Source organism: Lontra canadensis, unplaced genomic scaffold, assembly GCF_010015895.1.
Source record: "Lontra canadensis isolate GAN:19392208 unplaced genomic scaffold, GSC_riverotter_1.0 scaffold98, whole genome shotgun sequence".
Taxonomy (NCBI): Eukaryota; Metazoa; Chordata; class Mammalia; order Carnivora; family Mustelidae; genus Lontra; species Lontra canadensis.
Window position 1 is genome coordinate 5,928,052 of NW_022631092.1, and position 18,188 is coordinate 5,946,239.

Below are 18,188 nucleotides of genomic sequence, written 5' to 3' on the forward strand. Positions count from 1 at the left end.
TCTTGGAAACTCATGTCCTCACTATAATTGGTGACCAAAACCCTTTGCATAGGTTTACACTTAAATTTCTATGGGTACGGGAGGAACTGAGACAGTTGTGCCTAAATCAGTACCTAACTTCATTTAACTTTATTAGCTATAATTTACAGTGAGTATGATCTCTAACTCTAGCCATACAGTGTCATAATTTATTTTGCCTGTATCAACAATTAAAATGTGTGATTTATTTCTCCATTCACTTATTAAGTCTCTAGTACATAAAGATACCATGATAAATATGTCCAGCAGGTAGAAAGAAGTTCACAAGGCAAACAACAGACTTAGGAGCCATCCATCTACACTGGGATGACAATTAAAGCCAAGAAACTGAAGAGTCTGCCAAGGAGCTGTTCTAAAAAGATCCTCAACTTGGTTCACAGATGAGTTTTGGCAGGGTGGAGTGGGGGAGGAGGGTGACCTACAAAGTCCCCAGCATTCAGTCAAGTTTAACGGACAGGTGCATGTTTCTAATAAGAGGGATCATGGCTTATATCAAATTCTTAAAGGAGGACAAAACCCAAAAAAGGAAATATCAAGGAGAGAGCTACAAGGCTTACATTCAAGCAGCTGGGTAGCTCAGTTGTTGAGTGTCAGACTCTTGATTTTGCCTCAGGTCCTGATCTCAGGACACAATCATTCAGCAGGGAGTCAGCTTGAAATTCTTTCCCTCTGCCCTACCCCCTGCTTGCACACACTCTCAAATAAATAAATCTTTTAAAAAAAAGGAATATTTACTGTTAAGAGAAATCAAAATGCATATATCAGTTACTAGGTACCTATGAGAGAATTATGCTGTGCACATTACATATCATGTTGCATTTAATTCTGATAATAATCCTCTGAGAGAGGTAATAGTAGCTCAATTTTACAGATAAGAAAACTGCAGCACAAAGAAATCAGATGACTTGACCAAGGCTAAGTCGCTCTCCAAACTACCACACTGGACTGGAAGGTAAGATGAAACAACAAAGAACCGGGGCTCTCATTTCAACTCCAACGTTCATCTTCCCTTCAGAGCAGAATCTCTGAGAACTAACTGTTCAGGTCAAGAACATAAACTTTGGAGTCATCACTTCAAACAAAATTAGTTAAGTTAATTTACTTAAATTAAGACATTCAATTGCTAAATAAATCATTTCTGAGGTTGTATAATCTGGAATCTTGGCAATTTGGCAGACCCTATTAATGCCGTCACAAAATTAAGTTTGGACTCCAAATCATTCATTCTAGGGAAGAAAGAAGTCCCTTAAGGATGAAGGTTGGGATAAGCACCAGTTTTAGTGTTTGTAACCGTTCTTCAATAAAAGTTCAAAATGAAAAAATTGGAGCACCAATAAACAGGGCCAATGAAATATGGCAAAACTGCTTAAATTAGCCTTCTTTTCACCAATACTTATGAATTCTGGCTCCTAGCCTAATAAAAATCTTTAAGATATTTACCACTTATTGTCTGTATAAACCAAGAAGAGACACAAGTTCTTACTGGGATCTTTTGCCCCTTCTAACAACAGCTTAGCAACATTAGTATCAACTTTCACAGCAAGGAGCTCTTAATATATTTTCAAGTGATGTTTCAGAACCATGTAACATGCCGAAGGTAAGAAGCATGGGTTAATCATTCACAGGGGGAGTACAGGTAGAGCCACACAAGAAGCTTAGATGTCTTCTACAAGCAAGGCACAGTGGTTTTGGGGTGTTTGTTTGTTTGCTATTATTTGTTTTTTTATGTCTCAACTATCCTCTTCTTAAAAGTAGAAATGACATTAAAATACTTTACTGTTGAAGATAATGCTGGTGAAATGAGTTCTAGCACAGATAAATGGATACAGATGCAGCTAGAAAAGAAGGTATTTAATATAACTGTTTTTGTCTACATGGAACTAGAACCTAAAATGAAACTGATGTAGACTTCATGTGGGAATAGAAACTAGTACAGCCTTTTTTGAATACAACTTGGCAATATCCACCTAAACACATTTAAATGAACATATGTCTAGGAATTTATCACATAGAAATCATCAGACCAATCTGATCATTTATGGTATATCTATACCACTGGTTCTCAAGCTTTAGCATACATCAGAATCACCCACAGAGCTTGTAGGACCATAGACTACTGGGCCCCAACAGAAGAGTTTCTGATTCTGTAGGTCTGGATAGAGGCCAAAAATTTGCATTTCTAAAGTTTTCCAGGTAACACTGACACTGCTCCTCCAAGGACCACACTAAGAACCACTGATCTATACAACAGACTTCTAAGAAGCCATTAAAAATGAAGTAGATCTCTTCTTACTGATATAATGTATAAATGCAATAGTGTGCCAAAAAACTGGCTCTGGATAGAATTAGGCAGAGAGAAGGAAGCTCTGGTTTACACCATTTACCAATTTCCATGGTGTAACTACCCCCACCATTGCTAACATCAAGTTACCAATGATTTGGGCTTGCATAATTCTTTAATTACCGGTTCTGGTGAGCCAGTGCACACCATCTAGAAAAAACAACTAAAAAGATTAAGGTATAATTGTAATAGCAGTTATCTTTGAGTAGGATTATAGGAATTTTATTTTCTTTATGGTTTTCTATACTTTCTCAACTGTTTTACAACAAACATTTTTACTTTTATAATATAAAGCTAGTAACATTTTAAAAATTAAAAGAAAGTTATCAATTTAGATGAGTTCTTTATAGCTGAAATTTTGCAACCAACCCCTCTATCAGAAGAGACAAGGGTATTTAAATACAGGTCTATCCACCGTTTCACTATTCTTTGTTAACTAGGCCTTGACAGAAGAAGAAAAGATAGAAAGAATAAAGGCTAATGGGAAGTCTTTAAACTCTAGCCCTGGAACATGGAGGGCTAGACGTTGTCTTTATAAAATGAAGCGTGAACAGCCGCCCTAGAATCCAAGTGGAAAATAAACGGAGACAGCCTGCAACTTGCTATTACAAATCCAGTTTCACAAAGGGAGCAAGAGCATAATCCCTCTAGCCTTGCCTCAACAAAATGTAGGCTTAGGCTTGATTAACAGTTCACCAAAGCACCGTTAATGAGAAAAAAAAAATAGCATGTATGTCCCACAATATAAGATTAAATAATTTAAGGCCATAAAATGAAATTATATGCACCCATTACATGGTAATGTAGATACATTTCCAATAACACAGGAAAATGGTCATAAATCATTGTGAAATGAAAAGTGTACATTACAAAAAACAGCATACACAGGCATGTGATCCTATTAACAAATATATATATTTGTGTGTATATGAATTTGTATATTATGAATCTTAAGGGCCAATGTTAATAGCCATTATCACTGGATTAGAATATTACAGAGGATCTTAATTTTTTTTTAAAAATCTACAATAAAACACAAAACAACAAGAAAAAAAGTAGAGACAATTTTTAAAAATATCTACAATATGCATTATTTGGGTAATATTTTTAGTCAATATGCAGGGAAAACCCAAATGGTTTCAATAAATAGATGCCAAGGGGCGCCTACGGGGCTCAGCGGGTTAAGCTTCTGCCTTATTATTTAAAATAAATAAATAGATGCCAAATCTCACTCTCAAATCACAAAAATGTAAACTAAAACAAAACACTACTTGGGGTGCCTCAATGGGTGGCTCAGTCCGTTAAGCATCTAAATCTTGATTTTGGCTCAGGCTGTGATCTCAGGATCTGGGGATCAAGCCCTGCGCCAGGCTCTATGCTCAGTGTGAAGTTTGCTTGGAATTCTCTCTCCCCCTCTCCCTCAGTCTCTCCTCTCCCAACTCAGGCTCTCTCCCTCTCTCTCTCTCTCTAAAATAAAGAAAGGAAAAGAAAAGAAAAACAAAACACTACATTATGCCCATTAGATTGACAAGGCTAAAAAGATGGGTAAGACCGAATGCTGGTGAGGATTTAAGGAAATAGAAACCCTAAAATACTACTGGTAGGAGCATAAACTGGGCAACCGCTTTGAAAAACAATCTGGCAATATTAAGTGAAATTAAGTATGTATACAGACCAGTAATTCCTTTCCTCGGTATATACCACAGGGAAACCACTGCATAATTCAATAGGGAATATGTATAAGAAAATACATAACAGTACTATTTGTGTTAGCAGTTTCCAAGCCACACCTAAAGATTCATTAAAGAAACAAGTAAAGGGGCGCCTGGGTGGCTCAGTGGGTTAAGCCGCTGCCTTTGGCTCAGGTCATGATCTCGGGGTCCGGGGATCGACTCCCGCATCGGGTTCTCTGCTCAGCGGGAAGCCTGCTTCCCTCTCTGTCTGCCTTCCTCTCTGCCTGCTTGTGATCTCTGCCTGTCAAATAAATAAAATCTTTAAAAAAAAAAAAAAAAGAAACAAGTAAATAAAATGTAAAAATCCACATAGAATGGATTATTATACAACAGTCAGTAGTTACACACTAGATTTTAAACATGTTTGAATCTTGGGGTACATGGGTGGCTCAAGTCATTTAAGTGTCCGACTCTTGATCTCAGCCCAGGTCTTGAGCTCAGGGTTGTGAGTTCAAACCCTGCACTGGGTTCCACACTGGGAGTGGAGGCTACTAACTAACTATATATATATATAAGCAAGTTTAAATCTTAAGATCGTGTTGAGCAAAAAAGAATAAGCAAGATTCACAACACAATACCATTATGCCAAAGTCCTAAAATTCAAGTCCAGTTTTGTATTACATAACCAAAAGCTCACCTTCCCAACTAAATTTAAAGTTTTTTTTGTGGTACCTGGTTGGCTCAGTCGGTGGAGCATGCGACTCTTGATCTCAGGGTAATAAATTCAAGCCCTACATTAGGTGTACAGATGACTTAAAAATAAACACTTTATTTAAAATAAAAAGTCTTGGGACGCCTGGGTGGCTCAGTTGGTTGGACGACTGCCTTCGGCTCGGGTCTTGATCCTGGAGTCCCAGGATGGAGTCCCGGGATCGAGTCCCGCATCGGGCTCCCAGCTCCATGGGGAGTCTGCTTCTCTCTGACCTTCTCCTTGCTCATGCTCTCTCTCACTGTCTCTCTCTCAAATAAATAAAATCTTAAAAATAAAATAAAAATAAAAAAAATAAAAAAGTTTTAAAAAGTTTTGTTTTTCACAGTAACACTATCTGGTTTCTGCAGCTGATTTTTTGGAACAGATGAAAAATTTTCACTACTAATCAACAGTATTCTTTAATTGCAAATAAAGTAAACCTCAAATAAATTTCTAAAGTAAATTCAATGACTGATTCCCTACCTATTATATGGATCCCAAATTATAGAAATAATAACTAAAAACAGCAGAAACAGATGCTTTTTACTGAGAGCTTACATGGTGCCACACTGTACATACATAATCTTTAATCCTTTGAACAATCCTAAGAGATAAACACTGCACGATAATAAACTATCTCAGAGAGATTACATGATGTGCCTAAGACCATACATTTACTGTGTAGTGACACTAGGAATCAAGTCTGTTGACTATGAAGTCCATGTTCTTCTACTCTAGCACATCTACTCACATCTACTCAAATCTATAATCTAGATTATAATATCTCCTTGTCACCCCACCAATGCAGCAGGCACTATATTAAGTACTTTACATAAATTATCTCCTTCCTACTTCCCAAGTACCCTAAAAGTCAGGTATTATTAACGCCATTTCACATATGAGAAAACAGATGCTTACATATTCAAAAACCTGCCCAAGGTCCCAAAATTCAAGATGAAGTTTATCCTGCATAACCAAAAGGCTCACCTTCACAACTAAATTTAAAATTCCTTTTGTTGGGGCGCCTAGGTGGCTCAGTGGGTTAAGCCTCTGCCTTCGGCTCAGGTCATGGTCTCAGGGTCCTGGGATCGAGCCCCGCATCGGGCTCTCTGCTCAGCGGGGAGCCTGCTTCCCTTCCTCTCTCTCTCTGCCTGCCTCTCTGCCTACTTGTGATCTCTGTCTGTCAAATAAATAAAAATAAAATCTTAAAAAAAAAATTCCTTTTGTTTCCTCCAGTACCCAGTAAGATACTATGTAACTGTAAAGCACCCATGTGGGGAATACAATACTGATGTCAAAAGAACTTCTGAAGTAAAATGAATGCAATCATGTAATTGTGACAGATGCTGTTAACTGGCTGCCAAAAAGCCATTCGTAAATCCTTCCTTCCTCCTTGTACTTCACTATAGAGACCAAAAGGCTACTTAGTTAGAAGTAACCACAGGACCCAATTTTGGTCCAGGAGACATTAAAAGTAACTTTCTAGAAACAGTAATAGGAAAGCTTTTGCTTGGTCTGGACCTTTTGCCTTTCTCCTTAAATGTGGGTAGAAGGCTGGAGTTGTAGCTATCTTAGGACCATGAAGGCCAAGCAAATCACAAAGATACGGGCCCCAATATTGTTGAGCCACTGAAGCAACATGAGCAACTGCCTCATTCCAGACTTATGTAAGAAAAACAGACCTTTCTTTGTTTAAGCCTCGTAGCCAGGTTTTCAATTACTTTCCAGTTGGATACAATCCTTACACATCACCATTATCAAAAACTACCACAATTATAACTGTCCTTTCCTAATAACTAAAACCAAAGTTACATGCTAGTCCTAAATCAGTGTGACAAAATGATAATCTCTTGAATCTATTCTCTATTCTAAGTATCTGCTCAGACAACTGTAGGAAGTATGAGCTGGGGAAAGAGTGACAGAAAACAAGAATACAGAATCAGGAGGCTCCCTGGGCTTTGAATTGCACACATGGTAGAAGCTCAGATACTCAAAACTATCACCAAGGGTACATCATCAGGAGGGTCATCTCCTCAAACAATAACTTAAGCCTTCAAAACAAAAGCCCTGGAACATTATGACTACTGTCTCCCCTCCCCCATTCATACTGCTAGTATTCTTAGGTATGATAATGGTATTAGAGTTATATAGAAAAATAATCTTTTACTAAGTGTTTATTAAAGTATAGTGTCCTTTTTTTATTTTTGGAAGATAAAACTAAGTACTTAGGGGGGGAAGTATGCTGATGCCTGCAATGTGCTTTCAAGTGGTTCACAGACAAAAGAATATGCACATATTAGAACATATATATATATAGGCCAAGTATGGTAAAACATTTAAGTTCCTGAATTATCACTCAGATATTCAGATGTTCAATGTACTATTCCTTCAACATTTTTTTTTTTTAAAGATTTTATTTATTTATTTGACAGAAAGAGATCACAAGTAGGCAGAGAGGCAGGCAGAGAGAGAGCGGGAAGCAGGCTCCCCACTGAACAGAATGCCTGATGCAGGGCTCAATCCCGGGACCCTGAGATCATGACCTGAGCCGAAGGCAGAGGCCTAACCCACTGAGCCATCCAGGAGCCCCTTCCTTCAACATTCTTGTATATTTGAAATGTTTATAACAAAAGTTGGTGTTAATGTTAGTTTCCTTGCTTGAGTATCATGCTATAATTATGTAGAACATAACCACTGGGGGAAACTGGGTAAAAGTCACACTAGACCTCTCTATCTTCTTTTTCAACTTCCTATGAATCTAAAACTATAGAAAAATAAAATGTTAAAACAAAAGTTTTGGGAAGACTTCCCATTTGGTAATAAAGTAAACAAACACCTCCATTTATCTCTCAATGAACTAAACTATAAAACGTGGATGGAATGCATGAACAACTATTTGAAGACCCTGAAAAGTAAATATTACAGACGGATCTGAGAAGAGCACCAGAATTCAAAGTATCACTGAACTAGCTATGAGTTTACCATTTTTTCCCTCTAGTACTTCCCAGCCTAGACATAACATAATCCAAAACTTGTAAGTGAGCACTATGAGACCCAGGTGAAAAGAAAGACAGAAGTCCTCTAGCCCTGGTTCAAAGCTAGGAAGAGAACTTCTAAAGCTCAGAAAAAGATGGGGCACCTAGGTGGCTCAGTCAGTTAAGTGTCTGCCTCTGGCTCTGGACATGATCCCAAGGTCCAGAGATGGAGCCCACAGCAGGATCCCTACTGAGCAAGGAGCCTGCTTCTCCCTCTCCCTCTGCCTGGTGCTCTCCCTGCTTGTGTGTGCTCTCTCTGACTCTAGCTCTCTCTCTGTCAAAGGCTTTAATAAAAATAAATAAATAAAGCTCAGAAAAAGAGGAGTGAATCCCTTGAGAATTTTCTCTTTCTCCCCATACTCTCATGTTCCAGTTCTCCAAGGTCTTCTGTGGTGGGTACAGCAGCAGCAGCAAGAGCATCTGAAAACTGAAAGCCTCCGGGGGTGAAAATTCCAAGGGGAAACTTTGCCTTCAAGTGGGCAGACAAAACTTTTTTTTTTTTCCTTTTCTCTATGTCCTCAGGGAAATGACTCCATAAAGTTCTTTATGAACTCTTGAGCTCACCCTCAACCTGTGTAGGTATGGACCTAAAGTAATTAACAAAAAATTTGGAAACTGAGATAATGGGTAGCCCTCCATCCAGAAGGCCCCACCCACAAGGCTACTATACTACCCTTTCACTCATACAAGTACTGGATGAATAAGACCCCTTCTTTGTCCTCAAGGAGTAGCAGTCTAGGAGGAAGCAGACACACTAATAACTGCAATTTTAGTTTGAGAGGGGCTACAATAAAGATGCATACCACATACACAGTTAGTGCAGAAAATAAAGCAATTAAATTGACTTGGATAAGCCAGGCAGCACTTCAGAGAAGTGCTTTAGCTGGAGTTTAAATGATATATCATAGTACCTCTAAAAGGCAAGGTGGGCAAGGAACAGCATTCTAGGCAATGGAAAGAGTTGGCCAAAACTCAAAGGCAGAACATTATGTATTAAAGGAAATACAAGGAATTTGGTGAGAATAATCTAAAAGGCAGCACTGAGCTATAAGACTGAAATGTAGCCGGAAAACAGATAGGAAATATGGGTCTATTAAGGTATATAAAAGGCAGCACTGAGCTATAAGACTGAAATGTAGCCGGAAAACAGATAGGAAATATGGGTCTATTAAGGTATAGCTCCTCAAACATCACGTTAAGAAATTCACCTTTTTTCAGTAATTTTCAGTAATTAATCATAAATGGTACAATCAGACCTGTGACTAAGGATAATTCTAGTTGTTTTCTGACTATTCTGGATTAGAACAGTAACCTCCAAACTTTTTTGATCCTGTACCTATTCTAAAAAAATTTGAATATATCCCTCAATATATGTATATATTATATCTAGATGTATTATATTAAACATATGTATATATTAAATATACAAAGGAGAAAATGTTTAAATGATGAGATAGTGGCACCTGGGTGGCATAATCTGTTAAGCATCTAATTCTTGGTTTCAGCTCAGGTCACAATCTCAGGGTTGTAAGATTGAGCCCTCACACAGGGCTCCACACTCCACACAGTCTGCTTGAGATTCTCTCTCCCTCCCCCTTTACCCCTCCAGCTCATACTCTCTCTCTAAAATAAATAAATAAAATTCTTTAAAAATGATGAGATGATAAATATAATAAAAGCCAGTACAAATACCCATCAATGAATTAATTTTTTAAATTGGTATTGAGGGGTGCCTGGCTGGCTCAGTCAGTAGAGCAGGTGACTGTTGATCTCAGGGTTATAAGTTCAAGCTCCACACTAAGTATAGAGATGACCTAAAAATAAAAATCTTTTAATAAAAATACATAAATAAAATTAGGTAAAACTAAACAATAGTATACTCAATAATAAAAAGGAACACTGCTGGAGTGTCTATGTGGTTCAATTGGTTAGGTATCTGACTCCTGATTTCAGCTCAGGTCATGATCTCAGGCTTCATGCTGTGTGTGGAACCTGCTTAAGATTCTCTCTCTCCCTCTCCTTCAGCCCCCCTCTTTCCTTCTCTCTACCAAAAAAAAAAAAAAAGAAGAAGAAGAAGAAGGAAATTCTGGCATGTACTATATCAAATGTCCTCGAAGACATCACGCTCAGTGAAATAAGCCAGTCACAAAAAGACAATCCTGTATGATTCCATTTATATGTGGTACCTACAGTAGTCAAATTCATAGACAGAAATAGAATCCTGGTTACCAGGGTTTAGAAGGAGGGGAGAATAAAGGAGGTGTTATTTAATATGTATAGAGTTTCAGTTCTACAAGATGAAAAGTTCTGGAGATTGGCTGTTCAACAATGTGAATATACTTATTAATATTACTGAACTATACACTAAAAAACAGTTAATATGGTAAATTTTATGCTATGCCAATCACTTCCTTACCATAAATTTTAAACACTTCTGTTAAACGTTTCAAACATAAAAGGTGTTATATTTTTTAATAACAGGGGTGGGGAGTTCAAGAGAATAAAGTCACATAACTTCTCTTTTGCCAAAAATCTGTACAAGCATGAACTGAATGCCATTTTTCAACAGAGAGTCATCATAATTTTAGAAATCAGAATAAGTAGGATAACCACTAATCCCAAAGAAATATAATTTCTGGGGCACCTGGGTGGCTCAGTCATTAAGCATCTGCCTTTGGCTCAGGTCAGGATCCTAGAGTCCTGGGATCAAGTCCTACATAGGGCTCCCTGCTCAGCAGGAAACCTGCTTCTCTCTCTCCCACTTCCCCGCTTGTGTTCCCTCTCTCACTGTGTCTCTCTCTGTAAAATAAATATGATCTTTAAAAAAAGAAGAAAATTTTAATTTCTGCCTTTCACAATTATTCAAAAATATTTTTTGTATTTTAAAAGAATATTTACATAGTCATTCATCTTTTTAAAGATTTTATTTGAGAGAGAGCAAGCTGGTGGGGAGGCAGAGGGAGAGGAAGACGACTCTCAGCTGAGCAGGAAGCCCAATGTATGGCTCCACCCCAGGATCCTGAGATCATGACCAGAGTCAAGGCAGGCGCCCAACTGACTGAGCCATCCAGGTGCCCCAATAATCATTCATCTTCAGAAGAGAACCTCATCATTTATCTCCTTCCATGAATTGAACAGAGTGCCACAGAGTAAACACCAGCATATTTACAATTTCCATAGGGTATTCTAGAAGTTTTTAATATTGTTTGTTTTAGCTTCAGACAGAAAGCAGTATTTCACTCACTCAGGGGATTTTTATCCCCTCAGGCATAGGCCTGCAGAATGGAGGAAAGATAAACCTGGAAAAGATGTTATCAGAAATTTACCTACTCACACTTCTTAAAAGCAAAAGTGGGCTTTAAAAATGCTTAAAACAAAAAAAGAAGGCAAGTTAATACTTGCAGACTATACATATATATTTTTGTATATATATGCACACATTTGTTGTTGTTATTTAAGACACAGTATTTTATACTACTCATTATTCCCAATTTATGTCTACTAGAAAACATGTTTTTAAATGAAAAAAGAAATTAAAACAGCTTTCCCAATTATCATACCTTTGAACCAAAATACATTGTTTCACAAATTCAGTCAATTCGGATTATTCACAGTTAAGAGCAAACTTCTGAGATTACCTCTAATGTCACAAGAGCCAGTTCAGTCATTTTCCACCATAAGATATCTGTGAGTAGTTGGGAAATAGAACTGAATCATCTCTGCCGTATTAGCTCAAATCTAGACAGCAAGAAAATCTTTCTGGACCTAAAAGATAATGAGTGTGTGTGTGTGTGTGTGTGTGTATGTGTGTGTGTGTACACACATATATACTGGTATATATGAATTATAGTGTGTGTGTGTGTGTGTGTGTGCGCGTGTATACACACATATATACTGGTATATATGTATTATAGCTTATTTCCCACATAAAGTGAATGGATCAACATCTCTATGTAATACTTAGAGGATTACCTAAAAATATTATCCCATTATATTCAGAAATTAAGTACTAGCTATATTCAAAACTGCCGAAGGCAATTCATCCAACTGGTGAGTAAATGTGATCAATAATACAACCAAATGGGGCATCTGGGTGGCTCAGTCAGTTAAGCAACTGACTCTTGATTTCAACTCAAGTCATGATCTCAGGGTCTTGAGACTGAGATCCAAATCCGGCTCCCTGCTCAGCAGGAGTCTGCCTGAGATTCTCTCCCTCTCCCTCTGCTCCTTCCCCACTAGTGCTCTCTTGCTCTCAAATAAGTAAGTCTTTATAAAAAATAATAACACAACCAAATATTCTACAACTTGGCAAATTTTCTCGTTCCACTGAAATTTTAAGCTATTTACCAGAAATTTAGCAGATAAAATTGTACAGTCCTAAAAAAGATTACATAGTTTTCCTTAAAAGAAGTAGATAGACAAAACAAACTTGATGCATAGAGTAACAATGACACCATTTTCTCAAATCTATCATACTAGAAAGCAGTTTCCCAAATAATTCTCCAATTGTTAAAATTTTAAAAAAAGAAGTAGCCATTAAACTAAAATAAAAGCATTTTTTCAAAAACAAAAAATCTGAACTACAAATCTTATTTTGCACCTTGTTTATAAATTTTTGTCTCCACTTTTCAGTTTGCTGCTTCATTGATACAAAAGAAAGTTCAAAATCTATTTCTCCTCTTCCTGTTTAGGCATCTTATTTTTAGCATCATACTCAAACAGGAAAAGCACACAAAATTCTACTGAACTTATACACCATTATTTTCTGTCAATAGTCCTTTTTTTACATATTACACACATTATTTATACTCTTATCTTAAAAGTAATACAAACTGTGGCACATCATATTCTCCAAAGATGGCTACAATGGCAGATTCCATCCCATAGGCCCTTCATCTAATCAGATGCTAATACTCCTCCCTTGAAGTGGTGTGGTCTATATCTACCCCCTTCTTTGAACCTAGGTGGACCTTTAGGACTACCTCAACCGATAGAAAAAAGCAGAGTACTACTATGTGACTTCCAAAACAAAGTTAAATATGCCATGCAACTTCATCTTGCTCTCCTGGGATGCTCTTTCTTGGAACCTAGCCACCACGCTGTGAGGAAGCCAAGCAACCAAAAGGAGAGGTCATGTGTAGGTGTTGTGGCTAACAGCCCAGGCTTAGGCCCCTACCAAAAGCTAGCATTAACCACCAGACATATGTATGAGTGTGCCAAGCCTTCGAACAATTCCAGTGCCCCACCATCAAGCTGCCCCCACCCTTCCAGCTACTTCATCTTAGGCCACATATTAACAGAGACAAGCTGTTCCCACGAAGCAGGTCCTGTCCAAATTACAAGTACCTGAGCAAAATAAATGACTGGTAAGTTTTAAACTACTAGTTAGGGGTGGTTTATTATGTAACAATAGGTAACTAACACAAGCTCATAAATATAATTTGAAAATACACAAAAAGAGAAAGAAGAAAAATTTTAATTACCCTAAGTTTCACCACTGTTAACATTTTGACACATATTTTACCATCAAGAAAATATTTTGCTGCACTCAATTAATATTCCAAATGCTTTGTTTTTACCAGGATAAAGGGCTAAATTTTTAAAGACAGTCAACTGTTTTCATCTAACAAGAAACAGGAAAAACATTAGCATTCATTCTACTTATCTTTACTGTCTCTTTCACATACCTGTCCTTAGTGAGGTGTCTGAGGATGGCTTGTACACCAATACTCCAATCTATGGATGTGAATCAAGATCGTAGGTTGGAACAGGAGCCACACTGGACCTCCTCCCTAGAAGAAGTTGCTGAAGCTCCAAATCTGAAATTTTTAAGGAAAGAAAATGCTAAATATAAAACATTTCTTTTTTTTAAAGATTTTATTTCAGAGAGACAGAGTGTGTGTGTGCGTGAGAGAGCAAGAGCAGGGGGAAGGGGCAGAGGGAGAGAGAAAAGCAGACTTTCTACTGAACACAGAGCTGGATATGGGGCTTGATCCCAGAACCCCAAGATTATGACCTATGCTGAAGTCAGACACTTAACCAAATGAGCCACCCAGGCATCCTCAAACATTTCCTTTCAATCATTTATAACTCCATCTTTACAACTGAATGGGGGCTGGTAGAATGGGTTAAGATTACATGTAAGTAATGCACAGGTTTCACTGAAAGTGGAATTGGGTAACGTGGATTCAAGTCCCAGCTCTACTTCTTCCTAGATATATGCTCTTACATAAGGAACAAATTCTGTATGTCTAAGTGTCATCATGTGATGAAGACTAAGGTGACTGGATCAAAATTTTGGGCGAGCAGTCAGTTCTAAACTGGGTTCTAAACTCAGTTATTCTGCCTTGCTGTAAGAACTTTGATACTTTTCTGAGCTCAGATATATCATCTCTAAAGAAAGAGGGTTGCATTAGATAATGGTTCCTGAAATCTAATCTTTAAAAAGATGCCAGCCACGACCGAAAGTGGGTGTAGAGTTACAAACTGTGCTTACTCTGAGACTGTCCTTCCTACTTTTTTCTGGTATCAAAATAGCTTCTTTTATGAGACAATGTGATAGACAGTACTAATTGTTTTATAAATAAAGAGTCAAAATCAAAAGCTGTAGCCCTATGTAAGCACCATAGAATTCTTTTTAGAAATTCTTGTGTCTCTACGATTTCCATGAACTCTAAAATCCCCTCTATTTCTAACATTCTGTGTATCCACTTGCTACTCAACTAGTTATTTTTTAGGTACCCAATACGTGACAGGTACTCTACTAGTTGGTGGGGGAGCCCCAAAATAAATTAGTTCCCACTCTAAAAAAAAATATCTCCCAATCTAATATGAAATTTATATACATAAATCCCAAAGACAATATAACAGGTTAAGTTTTCTAATGGAGGCTTTACACCTTTTAAGAGGTAAAATAGTGGAAGGATTTTTAAATTAAGTAGAATTTTATTTTTTTATTTATTTTTATTTTTTAAAGATTTTATTTACTTATTTGACAGAGATACAGCAAGAGAAGGAACACAAGCAGGGGGAGTGGGAGATGGAGAAGTAGGCTTCTTGCCAAGCAGGGAGCCCGATGCAGGGCTCGATTCCAGGACCCCAGGATCCTGACCTGAGACAAAGGCAGACGCTTCATGACTGAGCCACCCTGGTGCCCCTTTTTCTATTTTTTTTTAAGATTTTTTTTTTTTTTAAGTAATCTCTACACACTACATGGAACTTGAACTCACAACTCTGAGATCAAGAGTTGCACACTCCACCAACTGAGACGGCCAGGGGCCTCAAATTAAGTAGGATTTTAAAGTGAGTTTTATAGTTGTATGAGGAATTACTTAACCTCTTTAAATTTCAATTTCCTGATATGCAAAACAGGAATGATTACAGAAAACACAGAGTTGCAGTAAAAAGATAAGATGCTCAAAACAAAGGCCAATTCACCCAAAAGGTTGGCTTACACACTTTCCAGAAGACAAATTGAAAATGTATCATGTAGGGATGCCTGGGTGGCTCGGTGGGTTAGGTGTCTGCCTTTGGCTCAGATTATGATCTCTAGGTCCTGGGGTTGAGCCCCATGTTGGACTCCCAGCTCAGTGGAGAATTTCCTTCTTCTACCTTTGCTTCTCCCCCTGCTAATGCTCTCTCTGTATCTCTCTGTGTCTTAAATGAATAAATAAAATATATTTAAAAATTAAAATACAAGGGGCACCTGGGTGGCTCAGTCATTAAGCATCTGCCTTTGGCTCAGGTCATGATCCCGGGGTCCTGGGATTGAGCCCTGTATCAGGCTCCCTGCTCAGCGGGAACCCTGCTTCTCCTTCTCCCACTCCCCCTGCTTGTGTTCCTTCTCTCACTGTCTCTGTCTCATAAATATATAAAATCTTAAAAAAAAATTAAAATACAATAAAATAAAAAGCAAAATAAATTCACCAAACAATGCAATAGTGTGGTCCTGAATACGAAGAGTACCAGCCCCTAACATTAATTAAGCACTTACTATGTGCCAAAAACTCTTCTAAGCACTTTCCATGGATTATCTCACTTAATCCTGACAAGAACCCTTATGAAATGAACTATTTATATGATCATTTTTTAATAAAGTTGGACACAGAAAAGTCAAGTTACATCCAATATCATAAAACTACTAAGAGATAGGGTTAGGATTTTTTAAAAAAGAAAAAGGAAAAAATCCAGCAGCATGACTCCAAAGCCCCCTTTTTTATTTTTATTTTTATTTAACTAAACAACTTTACAAAAAAAAAAAAAATAGATTTTACCAGAACTAGGAGTATTTGCTTCTAATGATTTTTTTTTTTAACAGAACAAGGAGTCTTTTTTAATATGTGCACTAAACACAAATACGTAATATAGTCCCTCCCCTTGAAGGACCTACATACCAATGTGATGGTATTATTAATAAGTGGTAACATGAATAAGTAATATCCTAACTTTATTATTTTTTTTTTAAGATTTTATTTATTTATTTGGGAGAAAGAGACAGAGATAGCAACAAGTGGGGAGGAGAGGGAGAAGCAGGCTCCCTACTGAGCAGGAAGCCTGAGGTAGGGCTCCATCCCAGAACCCTGGGATCATGACCTGAGCCAAAGGCAAATACTCAACCAACTGAGCCAACCAGATGCCCTTTTTATTATTATTTTTTTTTTTTTATTTAAATGGGCATGGGGCTTGAACTCACAGCCCTGAGATTAAGACCTAAGCTGAAATCAAGAGTCAGATTCTTAACCGACTAATTTTATTCTTTTAAATTTAATTATCTCAATGTTAGGCTTATCTGCAATTTCTTTTTTAATTTACTTTAATTCCAGGTATTACTATCTTGAGTTTTCAGAATATACAGGAAACGCTTATGCAGTACTAAAGGAAAAATCAGTTTAAAAATGGAAGATAATAGAAACTTAGAAACTTATTTGTATGGAAATTTACATTCAAATAATCACATTTTTTAAAAACTCCACAGAATAAGAACATCTGAGGGACACCTGGGTGGTCAGTTAAGTGTCTGCCCTCAGCTGAGGTCATGATCCCGGGGTCCTGGGATCAAGGCCACATCAGGCTCCTGGGCCTGCTTCTCCCTCTGCCTGCTGCTTCCCCTGCTTGTGCTCACTTGCTCTCATTTTTGCTCAGACAAATAAGCAAATAAAATCTTAAAAAAAAAAAAAAAAGAACAGCTGAATTATATTTCCAATACACGCTCTAAAAAATTTTAGATGTAACTTGCAAAATGTATTTTTAGCCAACAATGTGCTTCATTTCATTTCTTCATTGGCCTGATTCTAGAACAGACTATAATGTCACTCTGATGTTTTACTTGAGCTTTAACAGTTGTGTTAAAAGAGAACTAAATACAAAAAAAAAAAAAAAAAAGAACCTTACAGAGAAATAACAATATACGTAACATAATAAATGCTGTCCAAAAATACAGAAATTGAATTGTTAATAGAGAGAACACTTGACATGTATTTGATTATAATGAGCCATTAGAATTAAAATAGTCATATTCTGTCCATGATTACACTTCACATCTTTATGCCTCCATAACAACACAATAACCTAAAATTCTCCTTACTATAATGTAACTATTTTCAAGGAAGCCAATATTCCAGTAACACTAATCAAGGGGTCATAATAATATGAAAATTCACAGTAATTTTCCCAATATCTTCATGTTGGAGGAGGCCAGATGCTATATTAAAAGGGAAATATGAGCATGGATTATTTCTAAAATTGTACCAGAAAGGGGGGAAAAAGTTTAAATTTTTTTTTTTTTTAATTTTATTTATTTGAGAGAGAAAGAAGAGAACAAGCGGGGAGGAGAGGGAGACAGGCTCCGCCCGATGTAGGGCTCGATCCCAGGACCCTGAAATCATGACTTGAGCCAAAACCAGATGCTTAACCAACTGAGCCACCCAGGTACCCCAAAAGTTTAAATTTCTAAAAACACAAATGGAAACACTAGCACTGTGAATTCACAGCCCTAAATAAAAGGCTGCTGGTTCCAAGACTGGTTTGCCAAATTTTTCCCTACAGATAAATGTTCAATACCCACTGAACATTTTATACCACTCCAAAATTAAGAGTCTTGCTAATTCTATGAAGTAAAATGAACTCCCAGCTTGATTTATGTTCCAAGTAGCTGCACCCCGAGGAACAGATCAGAGAAAGGCAACTTAAGCACAACAGTTAAGTTTTATTCAGACCTGGAAATCAAAGAAATCTGACGTGCTTCCCACACAGAATGTGCCTATGGAAAAAAAAACAAAAAACACCTATATTTTCTATTTAAAAAAGGAATTAGGGGCACCTGGGTGGTTCAGTAGGTTAAGCCTCTGCCT

General features: G+C 37.3%; 1 long non-coding RNA gene across 3 annotated transcripts in view; it reads right to left on the reverse strand.

The window, feature by feature from the left end:
• The window catches only part of LOC116855079, a 70,471-nt gene that overhangs the window by 14,089 nt on the left and 38,194 nt on the right, over window positions 1-18,188 (reverse strand). Inside the window, exons 2-3 of one of the 3 annotated variants that reach the window (XR_004380279.1) lie at window positions 13,527-13,658; window positions 13,115-13,119 (exon numbers count right to left, since the gene is read on the reverse strand). This is a non-coding gene — a long non-coding RNA (uncharacterized LOC116855079). Of the gene's footprint in view, window positions 1-11,113; window positions 11,139-13,114; window positions 13,120-13,526; window positions 13,659-18,188 lie in introns of those variants that run through there. The other 2 variants (XR_004380281.1, XR_004380280.1) reach the window with 2 other exon arrangements.